Genomic DNA, 13551 nt, shown 5'->3' on the forward strand with positions numbered 1-13551 from the left:
ACGCATGTCAATCAATATTAAAAGACCAATCGTCTGGGAGGCTGGCGAGGACTGTTGGAGGATTGGGAATGGATTGGTGCAGATGTACGTCACTCATTATTGAAGGCCGACACGGCAGTGTGTGGCGGACTAGACGCCCCGCCCTTCGGTATGTCGGAGGACGATTGTTCGAGGCCGACGTCAATCGGCGATCCAAAGGGGCGGGCACACCAGCCGTCCCCGGGAACATTTGGATGACATCAATGTCAGTCTGAAACCAATATCCAATCAGAATACGGTGGTGTAGGCGGGGCGACGGAAGCCCCGGCGCCGATTGGATAGGATGGCGGTCCATCAGAGCCGAGCGGGCCAACGGGGGCGGAAGAAGGGGGTGGGCTCGTCGGCGGCGCCGGTTGTTGTTGGAAACGGGCGGCGGAGGCGGAGGAGGAGGAGGACGGTGAGTGATGGAGGGAGTGAGGGAATGAAAGAGGGACTGAGGCCTTTCCCATCTCCATTCGGACAACCCATGGGGAAGGGGTTGGACTGATCAGAGTTTGAGACGGTGATAATGAGGAGATGGGGGGGGCGGGTGGTCTCCCGGGGATAAATGATGGGATGGGGGGGGGAGTTGGTTGGAGGTGGGTGGTGTTAACCCCCTCCGGACGGGCCCAAAGCCTCGGGCTCGAGTAGAAGAGTACCCCCGGGGGGGAGGTGGGGACTTAAAAACTCAGAGATCGGGAGCTGGACTCCTAATTCCTCCCCACCCCCCTCAAAATATGTCTACATCACCTTGCACACAAAAAAAACACGATTGACAAGGATCAATATTGCAATGCCAGGAGGAAAATTATATTGGAATGTTACTATAGACCATGAGAATCAATGTAAAAGGGAAAATCAAAAAGGCATCCAAATAATTCTACATTGATCAAGGTAATGGGGTGTTACAAAATTGCAGTGCTGGGTTTCCAATGACTTGTCTTAGTGAGTGCAGTTTGATTTTTCAGGATTTAGGAGCTAAACATTTTATTGTGAAGCTGGCTGTAATTGATATCTAAATGTATTGGGTGTTGAATTTGAACATTACGTTCAGTGTAAATATGAGTGTCTCAAGCTTTCAGTGTAAATATGAGCATTACAAGGTGTCAGTGTAAATATGACATTGAATCTGAACGTTATAAGCTTTCAGTGTAAATATGAATATAAAGCTGAACACATTTTAGTGTAGATATGAACCTTCAATATGAGCATTATGAATTTTCAGTGTATTAACATACATTAAATATGAGTGTTATTTGCTTGTAAATATAAATACTAAACAGGCTGTCACATTTTTATTCATAACTATTGAATATTAAATGTAGTATCAGATGTATGAAATTTTGAAATGAAAATTACTGTTAATTTTAAAAATTTAATACATAAAGTGAAAATATTCAAAATTGATATGGGTCATTTTAGAAAGGTCTCTAATCAATGTCTATTTATTTTGGAGATTTAAAATGAATCTCTCATTTATCATTGAATGTTTTTAATCAGCTGGATATTTAAATGTTGAGTTTCTTTATATTTAGACATGTTTTTAATACAGGCAGATTTCTCAGTGAAAATATTGTATGGATATTATATCTGCCTTTAAACTGTCACCTTTACATTGATCCAAACTTTGCTTATCAATGGTTAAATATTTAATTCTTAGCAAATATGGATTGGTTTCATCTGTAAGTATGCCACAAGCAATTTCTAAGTGTGGTAAATGGCGGATGGTAATTTCATAGTGAAATATTTAACTTCAGGATGTGAAAAATCATTTTTAACTAAAAGGTTGATTTATTATTGTACCCAGGGATGTCTGGCTAATATGATCGAAGTGAACAACAAACACATTAAAGACGGGACCTGGATAAATGTATGAGAGAGACAGGAATAGAAGGATAGAGTGATGTGGGGAGATGAAGAGAGAGATGGCGGTGGAATACTCCAGCAGTATCACAGAATAGAAGGGCTGAATGGCCTGTTTCTGTACTGGACACGCATCCATGCTGGCCATTGAGCGATCTGTTTTTGATTTTTGCCAAGTGATACGTAGGGAAGTGATGACTGAGCCATCATTAAAGTGTTGTGATTTTTTTCAATGGTTGTTGATTATCTGTCCGGATTGGTGGGTTGGGTGGTAGTTGTATTTGCCCACTGACATCCCCCGTCCAGGATGGGCATCTCCAATGGCAGGGCACTTTTATTTTCCTCCCTCCGGGTTTGCACAGGAATGTAGTCTCGTAAATGGGGCAGAGTGTTAACATACTTCAAACAAAGCTGGGCACTTGGCTCTCCTTGATTGTAATCAGTGGCAGGGATGGCATCTTGATTGCTTTGGGTCAGGGAGGGTGCCTCTTCTCTCCTCCCCCCGGCTGTCCGTTCCCGTGTGAAACAATGGGTAAGGATATGGCATGAAGGGAGAGGTGGGAAGGGTGCTGAGCTTTCTCTCGGTTTGTTTGTGGCGGAGTTTATTCTGCCAGAAACTTTCAACTTGCTGTCCTGGGTGCACTTGCACCCTTTTGGCTTGTCCCTGCAGGCCAGATAGATCCGTGAAGCCTTCGGAAAGTTGATAATTACAGAGCTGGTGGGTATTAATTATAAGGGGGCGGTGGCTGCTGCAAATACTCGTTGAAATGCAAACTTCCTCCCCACCCTTTTCTGCCTTAAGACACCCCCACCCTCCCCTCCACCAGCACCAGTGCCAGTCTTCGCTCAATCTGTTAACCACCCCTCCCCCAACCGCTGAGAGAGCGTGGGTGCCTTGGATTTGTGGGAAGACAGTGTGGGCCTGGATTGTGGGGTTTGTGCCCCTGAGATGAAGGGCGAGGGCTACCCGTGTTGTTCAGTTCCAGTCTTTTCGAGTGGGGGATGTCATATCGAGCAAGAGTTTGAGAGATCATTCTGCCCCTCGAACCTGCAGCGCTGTTCAGCACAATCTACCTCCTGCCTCCGATAAGGACCGAATTGAGGTATACAAGATAATGAGAGGCATAGATAGAGTTGATAGCCAGAGACTCTTTCCCAGGGCAGAAATGGCTAGCACGAGGGGTCATAGTTTTAAGCTGGTTGGTGGAAAGTATAGAGGGGATGTCAGAGGCAGGTTCTTTACGCAGAGAGTTGTGAGAGCATGGAATGCGTTGCCAGCAGCAGTTGTGGAAGCAAGGTCATTGGGGTCATTTAAGAGACTGCTGGACATGTATATGGTCACAGAAATTTGAGGGTGCATACATGAGGATCAATGGTCGGCGCAACATTGTGGGCTGAAGGGCCTGTTCTGTGCTGTACTGTTCTATGTTCTATGTTCTATGTTCTATCTCTCAATCTCTGCGCTGGATTTACTGAATGACTGCCATCCACAGTTTCAAGGTAGAGAATAACAGAAATTCACCACTCTCTTATGTTGAACATAGAACATTACAGCACAGTACAGGCCCTTCAGCCCTCGATGTTGTGCCAACCTGCCATACCGATCTCAAGCCCATCTAACCTACGCTATTCTATACTATCTTGAGTGAAGAAATCTGTCCTCATCTGTATCTTAAATGGCCTGCCCCTGTTCCTGCGATGTTGACCCCTGGTTTTAGAGTCACCACCCTGGGAAAACAAAAATGTATTGTGATCTACCCTGTCAGAATTTTATAAGTTTCAACGAAGTTGCCTCTCATTCTTCCAAGCTCCATAGAATACGGGCTCTGTCTGCCCAGTCTCCCCGCGTTAGGCAATCCTGCCAAGGGTTAGTCTGGTGAACATCCATTACACTCCCTATGTATATACTTCCTTAGATAAGGAGGGCAGAACTATACACAGCTCGCCAGATGCAGTCACCAAGGTGCTATACAACTGCAGGACTTTTCTATACTCCAAAGCTCTTTGATGACAGCCAACACACCATTTGCCATCCTCATTGTCTGCTTCCCTTGCATACTAACCTCTAGTGTTGAGGTTGTACAGGATGTTTTTGGGGTATTGTGTACAGTTCTGGTTGCTCTGCTATAGGAATGATGTTATTAAATTGGAGAGGGTTCAGTAAAGACTTACCAGGATGTTGCCTGGACTGGAGGGTTTGAGTTATAAGGAGAGGCAGAATAGGCTGGTACTTCTTTCTCTAGAGTTTGAGCGTTGACCTTCTATAGCTTTATAAAATCATAAGTGCCGGAGATAAAGTGAATAGCAAAGGTCTTTCCCCACAGTTGAAGAGTGCAAAACCAGGGGGCTTTTTTTTTAGGTGAGTGGAGAAAGATCTACAAGGGACCTGAGGGGGCAACATTTCCACACAGGGTGGTTCGAATGTGGAACGAGCTGCCAGAGCAAGTGGTAGATGAAAATACAGTTACAACTTTAAAATACAGATACACGCATAGGAAAGGTTTAGAGGGATATGGGCCAAACGCAGGCAACTGGAACTAGTTTAGTTTGGACAAGTTGGTCAGCAAGGAGAAATTGGTTTCTGTGTTCTATAACTCTGTGACTCATGGAAAAGGGTACCTGGTCTTTTCGAATACTCACACATCTCACTTTATCTAAATCTTTAAGAAACACTTAATCCTGTTATATTCCCTCTGCCATCTTTTAGCCCATTCAGTTAGCCTATTCAACTCCTCTGAATGAAGATGTTTCTCCTCATCTAAGTCCAAAATGACCGGCCTCTTCTTACGTGTTTCCATCACACCCCCCCCCCCCCCCCCACCCGACAGATGTTGTAGATTCCCCACCTTTGTGTCATCCCTGTCCAATCCCTTCAGAACCCACCGTGTCCCATCAAGATTGTGTCATTCTTCTAACATCCAAGGTCTATGGATCTCTCCTCTGAGGGCTATCTACGCCAGGACCCAGCTGAGTAAACCACAATTGCACTCCCTTTTGGGGTATATCTGTGGGTGCAGGGGTAAAGAGTCATGCCTGCCTAGCGCCTATACCTATTTCAAACCCATCTCTGACAAGCACACTGTTCAACAAGGCAGATTCAGGACGGAGCTTGTGATGGTCAACGAGCAAGGAGAACTTGGGTTAAAGGGGAAGGTGGATGCCGTGGGTTTCAGTGGTTAGCTCGATGCTTGTTGTTAATGTCTGTGATAGGACAAAGTAGAAAATGCGGCAAAGCGGAGCTGAAACCACAATCTGATCAGCCTGGATCGCATTGAATGGGCGAAGCAGGTTCGAGCTGAGGCTGAAGGCGCTCTTAGCTGTTACATTGGGCCATTCTTGTCAAGTTTGCTGAAGCCCATCTGACTCAAACTTGGGAGACATTACTTGTTGAGAAAGTGGCACTTCCTGAAACCGAAATGACAAGTAGTCACGAGTTACTGGAATGAGTGTTTTGTGTTTTGTATTTGTTGTTTACCACATCTGGCTGAGAAGGTTTAAGAAACCCAAGTCTGAAGAGGCTGCATTCTCATCATTCAGCGCAGAACTGCTCCAGGTGTCAGCACTACTGTGCGCCTTAAATTCGGTTCAGTCACTCATTCCCGTATCTCACTGCAGTTCCAGCTTTCAGGTGGTGCTCCACAAGACATTCAATAGAACATCATTTGAAACTGAGCGTTTGTACTGAGAGGAAAGAGGCTGGTTTGAAGACAATCTTACAGGAGGAGAGAGTGTGGCAGTGAGGTTTAGGGAGGGAATTACACACAGCTCAAGGCCCCACAGGCATGACGGCTAATGGGAGAGTGATGGGAGTTTGGGGTGAGCAAGAGGCTAGAATAGGAGCAGCTCAAGGGAGATGTGTCTCCCTCTCACCCTCTCTCCCACAGTCTCTTTATGTTAGTCCATCTCACTCCGTACTGTCAAGGCCATCAGAAATAGGACTAGAAGTAGAGCGTGGAATCGGGCCATTCGACCTATCAAATCCGCACCAACTCTCTGAAGAGCATCCCTCCCAGTCTCACCCCACTACCCTATCTCTGTAACCCAGCATATCCCATGGCTAATCCACTTAACCTGCATCACTCCTGGACACTATGGGCTATTTTTATGGCCAATCCACCTAACCTGCATATTTTTGGACTGTGGGAGGAAACCTAAGGAAATCCACGCAGACACGAACAGAATTTCCAAACACCAGACAGACAGTTGCCCGGAAGTGGAATCGAACCTGCGTCCCTGGCAGTGCTAACCACTGAGCCAGTGTGCCGCCCCACAGCCCATAGGTTACGAAAACATTGAAACATATAAAATAAGTGCAGGAGTAGACCATTTGGCCCTTCGAGCCTGCACCACTGTTCAATCCAATGATGGTTGATCGTACAATCTCAGTATCCAATTCCCAACCTCTCCCCATACTCCTTGGTCCCTTTAGCTGCAAGGGCCATATCCAACTCCCTACTGAATATAGCCAATGAACTGGCCCCAAAAGCTTCCTATGAGAGAGAATCCCACAGGTTCGCAACTCTCTGAGCGACGATACTCTTCCTCATCTCGGCCCTGGATGGTTTACCCCTTATTCTTAGGCTGTGACCCCCTAGTTCTGGACTTCCCCAACATCAGCAACATTCTTCCCGCATCTAGCCTGTGCAGTCCCATTAGGATTTTATATGTTTCTATGAGATTCCCCCTTCATTCTTCTAAATTTCAGCAAATACAAGCCCAGTCGATCCAGTCATTCCCCATATGTCAGTCCTGCCAACCTGGGAATCAGTCTGGTGAACCTACGCTGGACTTCCTCAATAGCAAGAATATCCTGCACACGATAAAACTGCACACGATACTCAAGATGTGGCCTCACCAGGGCCCTGTATAACTGCGACAAGATACCCTTCCTCCAATGCACATATCCTCTTGCTATGAAGGCCAGCATGCTATCAGCTTTCCTCTCTGCCTGCTATATTTGCATGCCAACCTTCAGTGACTGTTCCATCATGGAACTCAGGTCTTGTCGTACCTCACCTTTTCCTAAACTGTCACTGTTCAGATAATAATCCGTCTTAGAGATAGTAGGAACTGCAGATGCTGGATAATCCGAGATAACAAGACGTAGAGGTGGATGAACACAGCAGGCCAAGCAGCACCATAGGAGCAGGAAAGCTGATGCTTCGGGCCTGAAACCTTGTTATCTCTAATAATCTGTCTTCCTGTTTTTGTGACCAAAGTGAATAACCTCCCATTTATCCACGTTATGTTGCATTTGTCAAGTGTTTAGCCACTCGGCCAGTCTGTACAAGTCATCCTCAGCCTCGTAGCATCCTCTTCACAACACAGACTGCCACCCTGCTTAGTGTCATCTGCAAATTTGGAGATATGGCATTCAATTCCTTTGTCAAAATCCTTAATGTATGTTGTGATTAGCTGAGGTCCCAGCACCAAACCCCAGCGGTACCCCACTCGACACTGCCTGCCACTCTGCTTATTCCAACTCTCAGCTTCCTGTTTGCCAACCAGTTCTCTATCCACGTCAATACATTACCTCTGATATCTTGAGCTTTAATTTTCCGTGCTGATCTCTTGTGTGGAACTTTGTCAAAAACCTTTTGGAATTCACATACACAATATCTACTGATTCACCATTGTCTACTCTATGGCTCACATCCTCAAAAAAAATTCCAGAAGATTTGTCGAGCATGATGTCACTTTAGTGAATCCATGCTGACTAGGACCGATTCTGTGCCTGCTTTCCAAATATTCAGTTATTACATCCTTAATTATTGACTGCACCAGTTTCCCCACCACCGATGTCAGGCTAACCAGCCTGCAATTCACTGTTTTCTGTCTCCTTTACACTTGTAACTAAAGGAATTCTTCCAGAGTCTACAGAATGATCACCAAAGTGTCTGCCATTTCTAGGGCCACTGCCTTAAATATTCTGGGTTGCAGAACATCAGGCCTTGAGGGTTTATTGGGTTTTAATCCCATCAATTTCCCTGATTCCATTTCTTGACTACTAAGGATTTCCTTCGGTTTCTCCTTCGTACTTGGCCCTCTGCGTTTACTGAAGATTATTTGTGTCGTCCTCAGTGAAAACAGATCTAAAGTATTTGTTCAACTGGTCTGCCAATTTTTTGTTTTCCATTATGAAATTACCTGATTCTAACTGCAAGAGACCTATGTTTGTCTTTATCAATCCTGTTGTTTTCACATATCTATCGGAATTTTTTTTGTTTTTTTCCCGCAAGTTTACTTTCATGTTCCATTTTCCCTTTCCAAATTGAACCATTTATCCTTCTCTACTGAATTTTTAAATTTCTCCCAGTCCTTGAGTTTGCTGCTTTTTCTGGCCAATTTACGTGCCTCCTCTTTAGCTTCAATAGTGTCCTTGCTTTTCCTGTTAGCCATAGTTGTGCCACCTTGTCTGTTTTACTCTTACGCCAGGCAGAGATGTACAGTTGTTGAAGTTCATCCATATGTTCTTTAAATGTCTGCCATTGCCTATCCACCGTTTACCCCTTAAGCATCCTTGGCCAGTTTATCCTAGCCAGCACATGCCTCATACCATCAAAGTTAGCTTTCTTTAAGTTCAGGACCCTAGTTTCAGATTTAATTGTGTCACTCTCTCCATCTTATTGAAGAATTCTACCATGTTATGATCACTCTTGCCCAAATGATCTCGCGCCGCAATGTTGCTAAATATACCTCTCTCGTTACATAATATCCAGTCTAGGATGGCTTGCTCTGTAGTTTGTTCTGAAGTCACCCATAATAACTGCTGGACCCTGACTGCATGCATCTCTAATTTCATAAAATCATAGAATCCCTACGGTGTGGAAACAGGCCCTTCAGCCCAACAAACCCACACTGACCCTCAGAGCATCCCATCCAAATCCATTCCCTCTAACCCATCTAAACTACACACCCCTGAACAGTATGGGCAATTTAGAAACCAGAGCACCCGGAGGAAACCCACGCAGACATGGGAGAATGTGCAAACCCCACACAGACAGTTGCCCGATGCTGGAATTGAACCTGGGTCCCTGGCACTGTGAGGCAGTATACTAACTACTGAGCCACCATGCTGCCCCTTGTTTCCTGTTTGATTTAGTCCCTAACATCACAACTACTGTTTGATGGTCTGTACATAATGTCTTTCTCCCTTTTGGGTTCCACAGTTCCACCCATACAGATTCCACATTCTCCAGGCTAATGTTCTCCCTCATTATTGTGTTAATCTCCACCTTAGCAGCAATGCTACTCCACCTCCTTTTCCTTTCTATTTATCTCAATTGAACATTGAATAACCCTGGACGTTGAGTTCCCATCCTTGGTCACCCTGGAGCCAAGACTCTGTGATCCCAACTTAATCATATGCATTAATAACAGCCTGCGCAGTTAATTCATTCACCTGTATTACAAATTAGGTCATTCTACCCTCACATTTGCTCCCATTCCAGATCATGGCTTGATCCGATATTGCTCACGTACACTTTCCCCATAATCCTTGATTCCCTGCATGATCAACAGTCTTATGTCTTAACCTTAAATAAATAAACATCCCCAATAGCTCACTGTGGTAAGGAGGTCCAAATGCACTCAACCACAGAGAGAAGAAATTCCATCCTCCCCACTTCTCAGGCTTAAATTGTCATCCCTTACTTCTGAGACTATGCCTTCTGGTCCTGGACTCTCGGGGGGGGGGGGGGAACATCCTTTCAGCATTTGCCCTGTCAAGTCCCTTAAGAATCCTGTATGTTTCAGTGAGATCATTTCTCATTCTTGTCTACTCTGGTGAGTAGAGTCTCTGTCCAACCTGTTTAGCCTTTGCTCATAAGACAATCCCTCCATATTGGTGATCGTCCTATTGAACCTTCTCTGAACTGCCTCCAATGAAACAGTATCTTGCTTCAACCGAGAAGACCCCAAACAGCTTTGAGGACTCCAGATGTGGCCTCACCAGCACCTTATACAGTTTCCAATAAGACTTCCTGACTCTCTCTATCAGTCTGTCGCCTATCTGTCTCTCTCAGTCTGTGTCTACCTCTCTCTCGCCTATTTGAAGACACTTGTTAAAAATAACCTCTGTGACAGAGCTGTTGGCCAGTCGCCTGCCCCTGATATCTTCTCACGTGGTTTGGGGACAGATTTTGTAAGATAAACCCCCTCTGTCAAGAATGGTTGTGGATGCTGGAGGAGGTGACAGACAGGGAGAACGTATAGTGGGCTGGAGGAGGTGACAGAGAAAGGGTGGGGTGTAGGGCCTGGAGGAGGTGACAGAGATAGGGAGCGGGTGTAGGGGCTGGAGGAGTGACAGATACAGAGAAGTGTAGGTGCTGGAGGAGTTTAGAGTTGTGAGGTTAAGTAGATAGCGAAGGGTGCGGTGATTGGAGGATATTACACAGGGAAGGGTGTAGGGCTGGAGGAGGTTACGCAGATAGGGAAGACAGATAAAGGCTAGAGGTGGCCACAGAGATGGTGGAGAATGTAGGGGCTGGAGTAGGTGACAAGGGTAGGAAGGGCTGCAGGCGCAGGAGGAGGTGACCGGAGTAGGGAGGGTGTGTTGGGGGCTGGACGATGTAGGGTGCACTATCCTGGTCGAAGATGCTGACACCCATGGAGAGTGGTGTTGGGGCTGGTGAGATTAGGTGATGGAGGAGGTGAGGGAGGGGTTGTAGGGGGCTACAGAAGTTGGCAGATGAGGACAGTTGTAGAGTCTGGCAACGGTTACAGAGATGGAGAGGGATGTAAGGGCTGGAGGAGGTGACAAGGATAGAGAGGGTTGTAGTTGCTGGAGGCAAGAATTGGTAAGGTTATCGGATTGGGGATGAAGCTGAAAGCAAGGCTGAGAAGTAAAGCCTACATGCCCAAGTGTCAGAATTGAATATTGCATGTTTCCATGTGCCAGTTATTGTGTGATGGCACCTTACAAGAAAGAAAACAAAAGATTTACATTTGCATCGTGTTGTCTGCAACCTCAGGACATCCCACATTCTCGCTAGCCTATGTTGCTGCAAGGCTGGCAATAGCATCATCTTCAATGTCTAACCCTGATCTTATAATCTCTCCGCCTACCTCCTCTCGCATATCTCCTTAACAGCTTCCAGCTCAAACACACCACAAAGCTGTCTCTGTCTCTGTCTCTCTTTCACGCACACACACGTGCGCGCACACACACCCACACCCTCCCCCCTCTTTTGCTGTCTCTTTTTCTTTCCCTCTCGCCTTTTGCTCGCCTCCTGCACCCTTGTTCACCTCCATCCCCGCGCTCTCGCTCGTGGCCCCCCATCGCCCCCGCCCACTCTTCCCCTCCCCTTGCTGTATCTTTCTCTTCCCCCTCCCCAACCCCATGCATGCGTTCTCGCGCTGTCTCTCTCGCTCGCGCTCTCTCGCGCTCTCACTTTGTTAAGATGCTCTTCTAAGGAGACGTCTTGAACAACTTTTTGGCTGCCCACCCTAATACCACCTAGCATGGTTTGAACTGCCTCTGTTGAGCACCTTGAGATGTTTGGCAGGTATAGTCACTGTCTCTAAGGAGCCTGCCTGCTTTATGCCACGTGTGTGTGACAGACAGTTTTTATGTTGAATCCTGTGTTGCTTTCAGCTAGTTACCTGTAATGGGTTTTTTTTGCCAGGATTTGCTCAATTACCCAGGGCAGAAGGTAGAATTTCAAGGCTAAGGAGACAGAGACAGCATTGTACTGGAAAACATTCTGGTGTGTCTTTCATCAGCAATTAACGTTTAGCTTTTCATTCTGTCGTGTCAGGGAGAGCTCAAACCTTCATTCTTATACCGGAGTAAGTACAGTGTGAAAATTGTGTTCCTTAGAATGTGAGGGGCTCAGAGCACAGCGTTGAATATCATGGAATGCCTGTGAGGACCACTTTTTAAAAAGTAGTCTGGGGCTTTATTTGGCTGCCCCACCCTGATGAGAAAGTGAGCCCCCATGTTGAACTGCTGCAGTCCCCAGTGTGGTGTTGGGGCCACCCCTCACAGTGCCATCGGGGAAAGTGTTCCAGGATTTTGACACTGTAAGACCAGCTGATATACTTCCAGGCCATGATGGCATGTCTGGGCCCAAGCTCTGTGTCTTTCCTGTGCAACCCCTGCCGTGGCTCGATTGGTCAGATAGCTCTGTATCAGGCCATTGTGAGCTTGGTGACCAGCACTCTCCATCAGACGATCCACCACGTGACAAAGATGGGTGGGTGGAAAAATTGGCTCAGATACTGGGGTAGCACGCCTGAAAGAAAATGATCCAGATGTTGGCTGACAGACAAACCTTGTTTTTTTTAATGTTATAACATTTAACTTGACAATTCTGACAAATGACTCATGCTAGTGGAAAGTGAGAAAAATGTTTATATAAACCAGACGTGTAAGGCTGGGGCACAGTGACAAACCACCAACGCCATCACCTTGTGTAAGGGTCATTGCTGCAAGGTTGTTACCCCCGCAATCCCCATGGTGTTGGGTAGTCCAGAACATGGGGCACGAGCTCTGCATAAGGAGCAGGGTAGCATGTTGGGATTTGAGCCTGTGCTCCCCAGGTCTGGGTGAGAGATGAGTGGCTGTTCTGAGCTGGTTTTTAAAAAATATTAGCACATGGAAGTAGTTCTCCTGCAGGCACGGCAGCCAGTCTGTAAGGAACAAACACTGAAGCAGCAGTGAGGGGAATGGGTAGTGTCGGGCGTCTGAGGAGCAATTTACTGGCCACTGGGATCACCTCCGACTCTTAAACCCGCTGTGCCACCCCAGATTATGGGAGTCAGTCTTGTGTGCAGTGGTGCAATTGTGAGGTGATCAGCCCTTGTTTATATGACTTGCCATCCAACTTAAATTTTAAAAAAAGAGCTCACACAGATCGGTTTTTATTTTTGTGAGAGCCAGTTTGCTCACTTCCCCCAGGTTTTACTGTAGAGTGAAATTCTCAGCACCCCCCCCCCCACCCCCCCAGCCCCCCATTGCGTCTGTGCCAGCTCTTTAAATGAATAATGTTACCTACTGCCAATCTCTCAGATTTTCTCCATACTGTTACATACTATTTCTAGCCTTGATCGAATCTGCCTCCACTTCATTTTCAATGTGTTCCAGGCAATTAACTACTTGCTGTCTGAAAAGGTTTTTTTCCTCACCTTGTGTTTGCACCTGTTGCAAAATACTTCAAAACTGTGCTCCTTGGTTCTAGATCCTTTTAAGAGCAGTAGCTGTACTCCAATTCGGATTTGTTTACGGAAACTATCTCAGGACTGAGAGCTGTGACCTTGTGTGTTCAGTTTGCTAGCTTCCGACTCTTTGGTGACCTGGATTAAGTAACATTATCTGCAGTTCAGTCAGCTTCTGATACAGAAACTCAGAAGCAGGGTGGGCAGCCTATCTGTCCACTCAAAAGCAGGGAAGAGTTGATCTGGCTTCAGTAATCTCATGACTCCCAGGCCTGCGTACTTTCCAGCAGGGTATGTGACCACAAGTTCTCTCTGTTCTAACCTGCTGCTGTGTCCAAACAGAATTCAGTTTCACTTGGGTCTGCCTAATTGCACACTGATTGCAGCGTTCATAATAGACTTATCGTGATTCTCAGTTTAACAAAAAACGGCGTGAGTGAACTTGCTAGTTGACTGGGGTGAAGTGTGACCATGTCTTCATTCAATTCGAGCTCTGTCTCATCAAACATGCAT

At 46.2% G+C, this 13551-nt stretch overlaps 1 protein-coding gene across 1 annotated transcript in view; it reads left to right on the plus strand.

Moving 5' to 3' along the window:
* The first annotated feature begins 678 nt into the window (after window positions 1-678).
* The window catches only part of gatad2b (GATA zinc finger domain containing 2B), an 89988-nt gene continuing 77115 nt past the window's right edge, over window positions 679-13551 (plus strand). Inside the window, exon 1 of the mRNA XM_059643037.1 lies at window positions 679-912. The gene's annotated coding sequence lies outside the window, so the exon portion shown is untranslated. The remainder of the gene's footprint in view (window positions 913-13551) is intronic.

This window comes from Stegostoma tigrinum, chromosome 47 (genome assembly GCF_030684315.1).
Source record: "Stegostoma tigrinum isolate sSteTig4 chromosome 47, sSteTig4.hap1, whole genome shotgun sequence".
In the NCBI taxonomy this organism is placed as follows: domain Eukaryota; kingdom Metazoa; phylum Chordata; class Chondrichthyes; order Orectolobiformes; family Stegostomatidae; genus Stegostoma; species Stegostoma tigrinum.